At 40.9% G+C, this 14,156-nt stretch overlaps 1 long non-coding RNA gene and 1 other non-coding gene across 2 annotated transcripts in view; both read left to right on the plus strand.

The window, feature by feature from the left end:
- Positions 1–9,025, plus strand: part of LOC111763926 (uncharacterized) — a 46,273-nt gene extending 37,248 nt beyond the window's left edge. Inside the window, exons 2-3 of the long non-coding RNA XR_002796652.3 lie at positions 8,739–8,800; positions 8,939–9,025. This is a non-coding gene — a long non-coding RNA (uncharacterized lncRNA). The remainder of the gene's footprint in view (positions 1–8,738; positions 8,801–8,938) is intronic.
- Positions 9,026–13,689: 4,664 nt separating this feature from the next.
- Positions 13,690–13,792, plus strand: LOC111763927 (U6 spliceosomal RNA). The gene has a single exon (XR_002796654.1). It is a non-coding gene; the product is annotated as a U6 spliceosomal RNA (small nuclear RNA).
- Positions 13,793–14,156: the final 364 nt, after the last annotated feature.

The following is a 14,156-nucleotide window of genomic DNA, read 5'->3' on the forward strand; positions in this document are numbered from 1 at the left end:
GATTGCTCTCAGACAGCCTCTAGTAAATGACTAATGCATCTGGGTGGGCAGTGATGGGGAAACTTATTTCCTAAATGTACCTTCATGCTTTACACAGAGCAACCTCTCAAAGGTGATACATGGCTCAGATGACAGTATCCACTTTCTGCCTCCCCACCTCCCATTCCCCATCATCCACATGCATGAAAATAGCTTCTGAAGGTTCTCATAGTCCATCATGAAGACCAAACTCATCAGCATGGCACTCAAAGCCCTCCTCAATGATTTGAGCTGGCCTTGGAATCCCCTCTTACATATAGCTTCATGTGCTTGCTCAACCTTCATTTGAAAGATACAAAGGATAGTGATACCCAGAACTTCTGAGCCCATCTGACTGGTCTGCACTTGAAGTCCCAAAAACATCCTGTGTTGTCCCATCTCTACGTGATTGCTAGGCTGTTACCATGGCATGAAATGTCTGTCCCACACTCTCCAGTACCCAGGAATTTCTGAGGTCAGCATGATGTTGGGAAGATGTGCACAATCATTGATCTTGGAAGGCTTTTAGTGCACCCCTAGATGAAGCCTCTCGTTTCCCCTCACCCAAGTCTCTGCATGTCAAAATCAGATCATCAGTCATGCCCAAGAGCCTCCTTGGTGCACTCACGGAAGATTTTCTCTGGTTTCCTCCTCCTCCTTATGCTGTCATCATGATGGGGGAAAGAATGCTGGGCTTGCATGCATGCGTGCGTGCTTCTGTGTGTTATGTTTAGACATCTAGTGCCTGTATGACTTTGGTCAAAGCATCAAATGGGAATTATACAAAAGGGTTAGGTGAGACAGGTTTGCGACAGCACCAGGGTCATCCTGGGGATTCAACCCATGCGGGCTGAGTCAGCATCTTGTTTACTATGTTTGGAGATGCTCTCTAGCACTGGAATGGGATGCCTCAAAGGGGAGAGGTGGGCTCTCACTACCTTTATGGCCTCAGCTAGCTCTAGTCTTGTGTGCTGCAGCTAGCAGGTGCTCAATGGATGAATTTGACAATGAATGAATACTTTCCAAATGTATCTGCTCTTGGTGCCCTTCTCTCCTTGACCCTGTCACTACCTCTCAGGCGGCTCATGGCAACAGCTTCTTAACTGGTCTCCCCAGTTCCAGGTTTCCCCTGTGTTACACTGACTACCCAGCAGGCCATAATGGTCTTGCAAACACATAGACCCAACCTTGATATGCCCTGCCTTGGGGATTTGATGATGACATGGCAGACGAGGGCCATGTTCTCATGGGGTTCACCTATTAGTGGGAGCAGGCAACCAAACACCAAGGTGGTGTTTATGGAAGATTTTGGTTTATGGAAAGGTCTACAAAGACAGCAAAACAGATTGCTACAATGGGGACCCCTTTGGGTTAGGGGATCATGAGGACATAATGGTTGATCTTAGAACTAAGTGACTTCTGGAGCCAGGCATTTAAACATCCCAGGGGAGGGTGTTCCATGCAGGGAGAACAGCAATTGCACAGTGAATCTACTTCTCTGTCACTGAGAGAGTCACATACCCTCTGTCCCAACCCTAGCCTTCCTGGAGCAAGCCTTTGGAGGGAGGCTCTGGGATCTCCTGGCCCTTTTCAATGTTGTTTGCTGCATGGACCTCAGCCTCAGGGGTTATGACAAATGTCAAGTTCGTGGCACTGCCCTGGGTTGTGGGGAGGGCTACAAGGTCCAGAAGCCAAAGGAGACCTTCACATTATACACCTCACTGCCAATCTAGCCTCAGCTGCAAAGTCTGGATAATACTAAGACTCTTAATTGGAATCTTCAGCAGAAATTCCAATTTATAATTAATAAAGCATTTATGGTCAGGCTGGCTATTCACAGATGGTAGGAGAACACCTGTTGGAGTTTAATCAGTGCAACAGATACTTCTCCAAAGGGTGTATTTAGCTGCCTCTTTCACATATTCAGACCAGGGCAGGCTTCATGATAGTGTGGACCACAGAAGAACCATCAGGGGCCTCAGAGACCCTTTGATATCCTTTTGTCCCAAGAGCGGATCACACAGTAAGTCAATGACCAGACCAAATCTAAAACCCTTAAAGTTACCAGTCACACAGCAGGGACAACACATTCACCCAGTTGCCCAGTCATACCCCAAACTCTAGGAAGTCTCTTCTCTGTGCCTCTTCACCTTCTCTCTTCCTTCATATCAAACCTAACCATCAACCCCATCACTTCTACTTTCCAAAGGTATCTGTTCTCCGTGTTCTTCTCTCCTTGACCCTGATGCTACCTCTCAGCTGGCTCATTGCAACAGCTTCTTACCTCGTCTCCCCAGTTCCAGGTTTCCTGTGTGTTATATTCTTTACCCAGCAGGCCAAAATGGTTTTGAAACACATAGACCAAACCTTGATATCCCCTGTTAAAACCACCTAGTGACTCCCCACTGAACTTGAAAGAAGGTCCAAATTCCTCACCATGAGGCCCTACATCCACATCCCATCACGTACCACCCACCGCTTGCCCACCCCACTCCAGCCACACTGGTTGGTATGTTCTGGAATATGCAGCTTGCCCCCACCCAGGACTTTGTGCTCTTCTTCCCTCCACTGAGGTCATCATTCTCTCAGAAAATGGGTGGCTCCTTTTTGTCATTCAGGAAGAGGGTTGGTAAAGCCTAATGGATGCCTGCTGGGTGTTTGTGTGTGCATGGTCTGCATGTGTGCAAGCATTCATGTGTGTATGTTTGCACTTGTTGGGGAGGGGTTAGGAAAGAAAAGAGAAGATGAAGATGGGAGGAGAATGGTGAATTGAAGGAGAAAATCCAGGAAGCATCAGCTGGTGAAGAGACACCGAGGACACTTAATGATAAAGAGGCAAGGCAGAAAGAGGTGGAGCATTGGAGTTGGGTGGACCTTGGTTCAAATCCCTGTTTCAATACTAAACAGCAGTGTGATCTAGGCCAAATTACTTGCCCTCTGAGCCTCAGTTTCTTCATCTAGGAAACTAGGGATCATAACTGCAACTATTCTTCAGGGTCATAGTGAAGGCGAGTGATGACTGAGGTGAAGGATCTGGTGCAGGACCTGGCACTTAGTTGGAACTTAGTAAAGAGTAACGTTTTAGTTTTTAAATATAAATCAATATATAAAGGAGACCTGAGCTGTGACTCAGAAGACTGGTGTTCACTCCACTAACTTGCTGTTTGCCCTTGGGTAGCTGGCTGCCTGCCCTTCTTACTTCAGATTCTGGGGGAACCACTGTGTTTTCTCCCATTGAACCCTTCCCATGAGTAAGGCCAGGATAGTTCTAGAACCATGAAGGAGGTCATCAAGATTGAGAATAGGGTTCCAGATTTGGGTTGGGAGGACCTGAAATGCTTTGAGGTGACAAGAATACATAGAGAACTATTATTTTGGGACACCCACTATGAATCATGCATAAGGCCAGGAACTTTATATGTATTAATTCACATCCTTAAATCAATCCTGCTCATTAATTGTGGTCATCCTCATTTTACCAATGAGAAAAATGCCAAGATGCTGGTGACTTGCCCAAGGCCACTCAGACAATAAATGGAAGAGTTAGGATTGGAAGTCAGGTCTGACTATTTAAAGTTTATTTTCTTTCCAAGAACCACAATGTGGAAGTACCCTCTAAAGCTGTGCTTTCCAATACGGTTAGCACAGATGCGGTTAAGTTTATATTAAAGTGAAATAAAATAAAAAACTCAGTTCCTCATTCTCACTAGCCATATTTCAAGAACCAAGAACCATATGTAGCTAGAGGCTACCATATTGGAAAGGGCAGAGGCAAAACAAGTCCATCATCACAGAAAGTTCTATTGGACAGTGCTGCTCTGAAGTATTAGAAAGAAGTAGTCCCAACCATGTGAGTCTGGGTCCTTGGGTTTGAGCTTTAAATAAAGGCACAATTTCTTGCACATTACTGGCTGACATTACAGTGCTAAGGGGCAGGCAAAACTCACCATGGGGCAGGGAGATGTGTTTCCCTTTATAGGTGCAGGAATGACTTCAGCTCCATATTGTTCCTGCTGCCCCACTCCCCCCAGATCTGCAAAGCTCTTTAGCGTACTGGAGTAGTCTTGTAAAGCCTTGTTTCTCTGGGTATGGTTCATAGACCAACAGCATCAACAAACCTGGGTGCTTGTTAGAAATACTAAATCTCAGTCCCCACCCAAGACCTGCTGAATGCAGATTCTTCTGCGTTTTAACAATACACCCACGTGATTTGGGTGCACATTAAAGTTTAAGAAGCACCAGACCTTGCTCTGCCATTTACTTCTGTATTCAATGCCATCTTCCAGGATACATCTTCTAAGCCTACAAAATCCATGTGTTAGAGCCATCCAGGTAGCCAGGAGCCCCTGGCACAGAAGCATCTCCTTTAGAGATGTAGCACAGATCTTTTTTTTCTTCTTTTAGGTTGTAAATATCTAAGGTCAAAACTAGGAGGATGCTTAGAGATAATCCAGTCCCAACTGCTCATGTTATAGATGGAGAAACTGAAGCCCAGAGAAGGAAGGAAGCTTATCCCAGATCATACTGTAGTGTCAGAGGTTGAAGCAACATGACCCTGCACTGATTTCAGCTAAATTGGATCCTCTGCAGTAAGAACAGCACAATGCCATAGCAGGAGGACCTGGGGCTGAAGTCCTCCTTGTCAAGCACGGTGAGTGTCTATTAGGCTCCCAACCTTGTCCAAGGAACTGTTCCTGGTTACCATGGCTAACGTCCATCAGGTACTCACTCTGCACCTGATGGACATTAGCGTATGCTTCTTATTGCATTGGATCTTTACAACCATTCTATGCAGTAGGCACTGTTACTGCCTCCCCTTTGGAGAAGAGGAAGCTGGTACACTGAAGTTAAGGAAGTTAACCTGTGAATAGTCTTAGTTTGATGAGAGCTTTTAGTTTTTGTAATTCATACACAGAGGAAATGGTTGAGCCAGGATGCAAACCCAGGAAGTCTGACTCCAGACCCATGTGCTTGTCCTCGCCTCCACTCTGATCAGGCAGGGATTTGGCAGGTGAATGGGTTCATCGGCCACCCGAGGCTGCATGTGACAAGAGCAACGTGTGCTTGCTCAGGCATCTACAGATCCCTTCCTACCATGGTGCCAGTGAACCTCCATCCCAGACAGCCCACTTGGAAGGGAAGACAGACTCACAAAATCACTGATTTTAAAACATACATTCCTCCCAAACAAAATGTAAAATCATTCACTGGTCTTGAAATTTTGATTTTAGAACCTAAAATCAGTATGGTGGTACGTAGCGTATGCCTGTTTAGACATGTCCTTGGTCTTGATCTGCCTTCCTGTGGGCATGATGCCCTTGGAAATGGTACCTCTGGAAGATGCTATTTTAGTTAAGGTGTGGCACAACAGAATGAGAGTGGGCCTTAATCTGGGTTATTGGAGTCCTTTATGAGCAGAAGAAATTCAGACATAGAAAGAGAAAGTTACAGAGTGGAGCCAGAAGCCAGAAATCAACAGAACCTAGAAGAGAAAGGAGAAGACTCACCATGCGAAGGGAAAGCCAAGGAACCCAGGGATTGCCCGTCAGCCCGGATGTTGCTGACCGTGGGAGGAAGCCAGCCTTCTAGCCTTAAAACTGTAGAGCCAGTGCATTCCTGTTGCTAAGCCAAAGCCAGTCTGTGATATTCATGAGAGCCGCCTAGTAAAACTAGGACATAGGGTGAAAAGAATAGTTATATTAACAACTGATGCAAGCAATCCTCTCAGGGAGGCAACTATCTTCATTTAAGAAAAAAGGTAATACATTGCTGGGGTGAAGAAGGTGAAACCCTAAGAGGATGCATTGGAAAGAAATAAAGAAATGAAAAGGAGTTAAATTATTGCATGGGAAAAATGATCAGCAATCTAGATGTGGAGGAAGAGAAGAAAGGAGAGAAGAGATCAAGCAATATATTGCTAGAGATGATCAAAGGACACTTTATAAAGAAATATCTAGCATTTCATTTTTTATATTTATATTACTGCGATATATCATCCCAAGCTCTTCTTTTCTCTTAATTTCAGTCATGTGAAGTATTCAGTCAGTAGGCATACTTTGTACACAAGGTCTTGTGTACGTATATGGGGGCAGTGTTTGTACACACACACATGTATCAAGGAAAAGACCTGAGTTTCTCTCTGGAAGGTGGTGTGAGAATCTCCACACACAAACCAGCTCAAGGGAAATAAAGTCTTCCAGACAAATGTTTCTAGCAAAAATATCAGCCACCAGTGGAGGACATTCATCAAACTGTTCTGGCAAATATTTAGTGAGCAACTACTCTGTTGAGGGTAATAGATGAGGTCAGGGCAGCAATGGAGCTGGGGCAGGTGGTATATGGATCTGTGTGCTTTTATTAAGACTTTGTTCTGAGTGAAATGAAAAACCAATAGCAGGGTTTTGAGAAGGGGAGGAAGCTAACCTTGTATTTTTAAAGGATCTGTCTGGATGCTAGGATGATAATAGATTGGGAGGGAGCTAAGGGTGGGAGCAGAGGGACCAATTAGGAAGCTATGGGCACAGTCCTGGTAACCTGTGAAGGTGAGTTGGGCTGAATAAGGGGTAGCAGTGGAGGGAGTGAGGCAGGATTATGGATTATCATGATGAACTATCAATGAGGCAGTGGGTATAGCAGTCTGGAACTCAGCGGAAAGGTTCAGGATGGAGACATAAGTTTGGTAGTCATCAACTTACAGAGGTTTTTAAAGTCTGAAACTGAATGAGTAAGAGTAGACATAAATCAGAACAAAGGGCTGAGTCCTGGAGGAGTGAATGCAAACTTTTGTTCCTACCACTCAATGAAAACCATTTTTTGCCAAGGTCACCAATGACCTCCAGATAGCTAAGTCCAAAGGTGCTTTCCCAGTCCTCATAGTTTCTGACCTACACATGAATTAGTTCTTTCTCACACGTAAGCCAAAGAGTCATGATTAGTACATTCCTCTTCCAGAATTCCTGGAGCTATCAGAAGAAAGGCAGGGTACCAAATATGTGGGAAAGAGTTTTAGCCAAATTTATTTGGATCCCAAAGATCCCCCCCCATCTGATTTCTGGGCTATAAGGAATCATATAATTAGAATACACAGAGATGAGGTTTAGAATATAGCATCATGGAGTATTAAAAAATAGAAAATGCAAAGGGATTCTTGAGTTTACTGGTTTTTCAAATGTATAATTCCAATTGTTCATTGTTGGCATATAGGAAAGCAACTGACTCTTGCATACTGACCATATGTCCTGTGACCTTGTTATACTCATTTGTTCAAGGAGTTTTTTGTTTGTTTTGTAGAAGCTTTGGGGTTTTCTACATAGATAAGTACATCATCTGCAAAGAAAGGGAGTATTATTTATTTATTTCTGATATTTATCCTTTTTATTTCTTTTTCTCATCTTTTGACCTAGCTAGGACTTCTAGTACAATACTAAAGTGGAATAGGGAGAAGGGGCCTCCTTGCCTTGTTCCAGTCTTAAGGGAAAAGCATCCAGTTTCTTACCATTAAGTATGATGTTTACTCTAAGTTTCTGTTTAAGTTCTTTATCAAGTTGAGGAAGTTTCTCAACAGTTTTAGTTTGATGAGAGCTTTAGCTTTTGTAAATCATGAACGGATGTTAGATTTTGTCAAATGCTTTTTCTGTGTCAGTTGATATGATCCTATGATTTTTCTTCTTTAACCTCTTGATGTGGTAGAATACATTGATTTATTTTTGAATGTTGAACCAGGCTTACATAACTGAAATAAATCCTGTGTGGTGTTGATGTATAATTCTCACACATTCGATTCTATTTGCAAATATTTTGCTCAGGATTTTTGTATCTATGTTCATGAGAAATATTGGTCTGTAGTTTTCTTTTCTTATTTTTATCAAGTTTTGTTATTAAGATAATACTTGCCTCATATAATGAGTGAGAATGTGTTCTGTCTTCTTTTTTCTGGAAAAGAATGTAGAGAGCTGGTATAATTTCTCCCTTAAATGTTAGGTAGAGTTCACCAGTGAAACCATCTGGGCTTGGAGCATTCTCTTCTGGAAAGTTTTAAATTATCGATTCTATTTCTTTCATGGATATAAGGTTGTTCAAGTTACCTACTTCTCCCTGTATGAGTTTTAGTAGTTTGTATCTTTCAAGCAATTGATCCATTTCATCTAAATTTTCAAATTTGTGAGCATAGAGTTATTTGTAATTTTTCCCTTATGCTTTTAATGTCCACGGGACAGTAGTGATGGCTCCTCTTTCATTACTAATATTGGAAATTTGGGTCCTCTTTTTTTTCTCTTGGTTAGCTTGGTTAGAGATTTGCCAATATTACTGATCTTTTCAAGAACTACTTTTTGGCTGTGTTATTTTTCTGTAGTGTTCCTGTTTTTAATTTCATTGATTCCAGCTCTAATTTTTATTATTGCCTTTCTTCTGCTTGCTTTAGATAAAATTTGTTCTTTCTTGTTTCCTGAGGTGTGAGCTTCGATTATTGAATTTAGATCTTTCTTATTTTCTAATATATGTATTCAATCCTATAAATTTTCTTCCAAGCACTGCTTTCACTGCATGCCCCAAATTTTGGAAATTGTATTTTCATTTTCATTTAGTTCAAAATATATATATTTTCATTTCTCTTGAGAATTCTTTATTTACCTATTTGCTATTTAGTTGAGTGTTGTTGAATTTCCAGATATTTGGGGATGTGTTTACTGCTATTTAAAATGTGTTGTGCATAATTCTAGGGTTCTACAAGCTGCCTCAAGGCCCCTGAAAATGGAGGAAGTAATGAAGGCTAGATAAGCAGGTACTTCTGCCTTCATCTTCCTTCACTCAGAAATTCACAATTTTAATCCATTTTATTAATTGGCTAGATTAGACTAATATTCTGGTAAGAAAGTTACTGCTTAATATGACAAAGGTTTATTTCTTCCTCATGCTACAGATCACAATGAGTTATTGGGGGCTCTGCTCCATGTGCCATCTTGAGAGATTATGCCATCTTGAAGCTGTACCCACTGGAGAACACAGGCTTTCCAGTAGCCATGAGGGGAAGAGACAGCTGGCGGGTCACACCCTGGCTCTTCTAGAATCCAGCTCTGAACAGCTGTCACATCCCTGCTACCAAAGCCCTTTGGCCAGCACCAGTCACATGGTGCCACCTAACTGTGAGGGGGAGGGGAAAGGAGGCAGAGTGGATGGAATGTTTGGTGAACTCCCTTATCTCAACTGCAGTTGGTGTTCCATCTAAGACTTCTTTGAAATAAACTTTTGCTGCTAAAATATCCAGTCTCCTTGAGCAGAAGAGGACACTGATGTTTCACCACTCAGTTCAATGACTGTTAGTACTTTATCATTTCTTGACATTGTCACTTGACACATATGGGCTAGAACTTCTAGATCCCTCAGTGTGAAACTTTTACAAATGAGATGAATGGATAGTTCTCAAATGCATGATAGATATTTTACAAAATCTATTTATCTATGACATGGAGGCAATTAAATTAGGAAAATGTGCAAATAAGACTTCAGAGATTGCCAAGTCCCTAAAGATCTGAGAGCAATTCTAATTCACATACATTTCTTTGTCAGTTGTTTTTCCAGGTGCAGGAATGTTTAAAAAATAAATGAACTAGGTAGCAGGAGGAGTTGTTCAGGTTAGAATAAAATTCAGTCTTCTTTTTTTTTAAAAGATTTATTTATTTATTTCTCTCCCCTCCCCCCACCCCAGTTGTCTGTTCTCTGTGTCTATTTGCTGCTTTGTCCGTTTCTGTTGTTGGTGGCACCGGGAATCTGTGTTTCTTTTTCGTTGCGTGATCTTGTTGTGTCAGCTCTCTGTGTGTGCAGCACCATTCCTGCGCAGGCTGCACTTTCTTTTGCACTGGGCGGCTCTCCCTACGGGGCGCACTCCTTGCGCATGGGGCACTCCTACGCAGGGGACACCCCTGTGTGGTAAGGCACTCCTTGCGCGCATCAGCACTGCGCATGGGCCACCTCCACATGGGTCAGGGAGGTCCGGGGTTTGAACCGCGGACCTCCCATGTGGTAGACGGATGCCCTAACCACTGGGCCAAGTCCACTGCCAAAATTCAGTCTTCTTGATTTCAAGCACAAAACAGACAGAAGACTTTCTCCATCTTCAGTGTAGTTGGTGGTGCATTCTTCATCAAGGAGGAGAGCACACTTTCACTTTCACCCGTTTTCTCTCCCTCCCATGCACATAAACTGTATACCCTATATATACATATACATATTCATACATACACTAGTACTGTTTTTTATAATTGTCATTTTCTTTCTTTTTTTTTAAAGATCTATTTTATTTATTTCTCCCCTCCCCTCCCTGTTCCCCCTGGTCTGCTCTCTGTGTCCATTCAATCATGTGTTCTTCTGTGTCTGTCTTCTATTAGGTGGCTCCGGGAACAGATTGTGGGAATTTCTGGAGTGGGAGAGAGGCGATTACTCTCTTGTGCAACCTCAACTCCCTGTTTTGCTACATCTTCTTATTTTCTCTCCTCTGAGTCTCTTGTTGTATCATCTTGCCACGCCAGCTCTCAGCATGGGCTGGCACTCCTGTGCAGGGCGCTTTCCCATGCTGGGTGGCATTCCCATGCAGGGGTCACTCCCGTACAGGGTGGCATTCCAGTGTAGGCCAGCACTCCGCATGGACCAGCTGGCTTATATGGTAGATGGCAGCCCAATTGGTTGAGCTACATCCATTTCCCCTAATAATTTAAAATTATTTTTATTAGAGAAGTTGTAGGTTTATAAAGACATCATACTGAAAATACAGAGTTCTTGTATACCCCCTGCTTATTAACAATGCATTAGTGTTTTACATGCAATTGATGAAAAAAATATTATTATGATTGTACTATTAATTATGGTCCATAGTTTACATTAGGATCCACTGTTTGTATTGTACAATCCTATGTTTTTAAAAAATTATTATTCTATTAACATATGTACAACCTAAAATTTCCCTTTAACCACATTCAAATATACAGTTCAGTGGTGTCAAACATCCTCCTAGTTGTACTACCTTCACCAACATCTACTACCAAAACCATCCATTCCTGGAAGAGTAATTAAATAGTGTTCAAGAGTATGCAATTAAAAATAGCTTTCCTTATGTACCTGATTTCCAAGTCTCCCTTCCATGAAGCAACAGTTCTCGTAAACTGGATAGAGTTTCAGAAAAATTATGTGTACATGCTTACAAAAATACATAGCACAACTTGCCAGAATAAATATTGTTTTTCTATAATCACCAGCAATAACAATAAAAATATTATAGAAAATATTATTCTTTTCATAATAGCAATAAAAACTATAAATTTCTAGGGTTTGGCCTAAAAATATTGCACAAGGGTTTTATGGAGAAAAAATTAAAAATCTATTAAAGGGTGTAAATGACTACATGCATGATTGTAGATATGAACTATATTCATGGATTGGGTAGCTTTATTACTATGTCAATGCTCTGTAAATAAATCTATAAATTCATTGTAATTCCAGAGAAAATATTCACCAGAAATTTTTGAGGAACTTGATACCCTTAGTGTAAAATTCATGCGACAGAATATAGGTATATAAAGAAGTAAGTCAATTTTGAACAATAGAAGCAACGAGGATGATTATCCTTTATTATCCATATATTAGGCATTTATAGTGCTACAGTAATAATAAGAAAAAAGGCATGTTGGTGACATAAGAACAGAACAATGGAACCAGAACCGAGGATTCAGAAACAGCTCCATGTATACGGAAATAAGAACATGACGAAAGTGCCTACTCTTAGGTGGGGGTCATTGTTTACTAAATGATTGTAGGAAAATTATTGATTATGTGGATAAAAATGATGTTGAATCTCTACCTCAAACATAAATAAAGGTGAATTTAAGATGGATTAAAGACCTAAATGTGAAAGTTAAAGTATCAATGCATGGAGAAAATGTAGGAGAACACCTTTTTAACTTTTGAAATGGAGGAGGGTGTCTTGAACAGGACCCCAAAAGCACAACCCCAAGAGAAGAAACTATGGGTGTGACAGGATCAAAAATTAAAGATTTCTGTTCAATTAAGGTGATCCTGGATAGAATTAACAAAACTTGACAAGTACCAGTACCAAGAATATGCCAGGAAATCCTTGCGTAGCAAGAAAGAAATAGGAAATCCAAGAGGGAAAAAATGGATAAAGGCTATGAATATACAATTCACACAAGGGAAAAGAAACCCAGAGGACAAAGAAGTGTATATCACTCATTCATTTATGGCTGAAAGTTAAAAAGTTGGCTAACTTCAAGTGTGGTCAAAGATGTAGGAAACTGGCAACTACACGCGCTGATCTTAGAGTGTAAATGTATACCAACCTGGCAGTACTTAGGAGAAGTCAGTGCTCAGATTCTCCACGTTCTAGCGATCCATGTAGCTGTTTCCAATGACGGCTTTCATTGCTCCATGCTTGTGGGAGTGGGGAGTTGGAACTATTTAGGAACCAACCAGGGAAATGAGTGGATTTACCAGGAAATGCTAGGCAGCAGTTAGAAACAAGTTCCCAAATATGGAGAGAGCAACATGGATACACCCTAAAAATTAGTGTTGAGTGAAGAAAAATTAAAGAAGAATGAGATATCGAGCATGCTAATTTTTATGTAAGTTTTAAACACATGCAATCACAAAATTCACTATGTAACGGAGAGTTCTGCATCAAACACATTAGACAGCGTTCCTGTGGTGGGAAGGGAATAGAAAGGGGAACCATGGATGGGGGCGTAAAACAGAACAGCAGAAGTGTCTGGGACAGGCAAAAGGTCTTTCCTGAACTGAGGAGTGATGAACTCAAGCTTCTGCCCCTAAGGAGCAAGCAAACAACATACAGATACATATTAATAATCCATTTTGTCCTTTGATTTAAACCTCATTATGCTTACACAGGGTTGAATTGCATTTATTTTGGAGATATATTATAGTTTATAAACAACCACACTTTTTAAATTTCAACTTTGTAATTTTCTTTGTTTATTTAGAAAACTTATTTTCCTCTGAGGTCTCAAAAATTTTCTTGTTTCGGGAAGGCTACCCAGGCTCAAAGCACATGGCAACCTCAGTGGAGAGCATGGTCCTGGGCACAGTATCATATTTTATGTATATATCACAATGTATTTAGTAGTCAGATTTTGGATTGTTTATAGTGTGTTCATTTTTTATAAACAATATTGGAAAGAACATTCTTGTATATTCTTGGTACACTGTATATCGGTAGGTTAAATTCCTACAAGTAACTTTGCTGAAGTGATATATATATAGATATGCATGTACATTTTTAATTTAGACAGAAATTATCAAGTTACCCTTGTACCAATTTTTACTCTCACCCTTGCCAACATTGTGTATTATCAAACTTTTTGAGTTTTGCTATGCTTACAAGTGAAAATTTTTTCATGATTTAAATTTTATTTACTGAATTATAAGTGGCTTTGCATATTTTTTCATATGGTATAAATCATTTTCCTACTAAGGTATTTTTCTTATCAATTTATTAATGCTTTATATTTATTAAGAATGCTAGTCCTTTGCCAAATGTATTATAAATCTATTCTTCCAAAATATCATTTCTTATTGCTCTAATTATGGTATTGTTTTGCCATATAGAAATTAAGGATTTTTAGCTAGTCAAATTTGTAATTCTCATCCTTCCTTTGGCAGCACATATACTAAAATTGGAATGATACAGAGAAGATTAGCATGGCCCCTGTGCAAGGATGGCACACAAATTAGTGAAGCATTCTGTATTTTAAAAAATACTACAAAGATAGGAATTGAAGGAAACTTTCACAAATGATAAAGCCCATATGGGAAAAACTCACAGCTAACATTGTACTCAATGGTGAAAGACTGAAAGTTTTCCTGTTGAGAGCAGGGACAAGAAAAGGATGCCCACTGTCACCACTGTTGTTCAATATAGTGCTAGAGGTTCTAGCTAGTGGAATCAGGCAAGAAGAAGAAATGAAAGGCATCCAAATTGGAAAGGAAGGCGGCAGACTTGGCCCAGTGGAGGGTGTCCGCCTACCACATGGGAGATCCACGGTTCAAACCCCGGGCCTCCTTGACCCGTGTGCAGCTGGCCCACGCGCAGTGCTGATGTGTGCAAGGAGTGCCAT

Source organism: Dasypus novemcinctus, chromosome 6, assembly GCF_030445035.2.
Source record: "Dasypus novemcinctus isolate mDasNov1 chromosome 6, mDasNov1.1.hap2, whole genome shotgun sequence".
Classification (NCBI taxonomy): domain Eukaryota; kingdom Metazoa; phylum Chordata; class Mammalia; order Cingulata; family Dasypodidae; genus Dasypus; species Dasypus novemcinctus.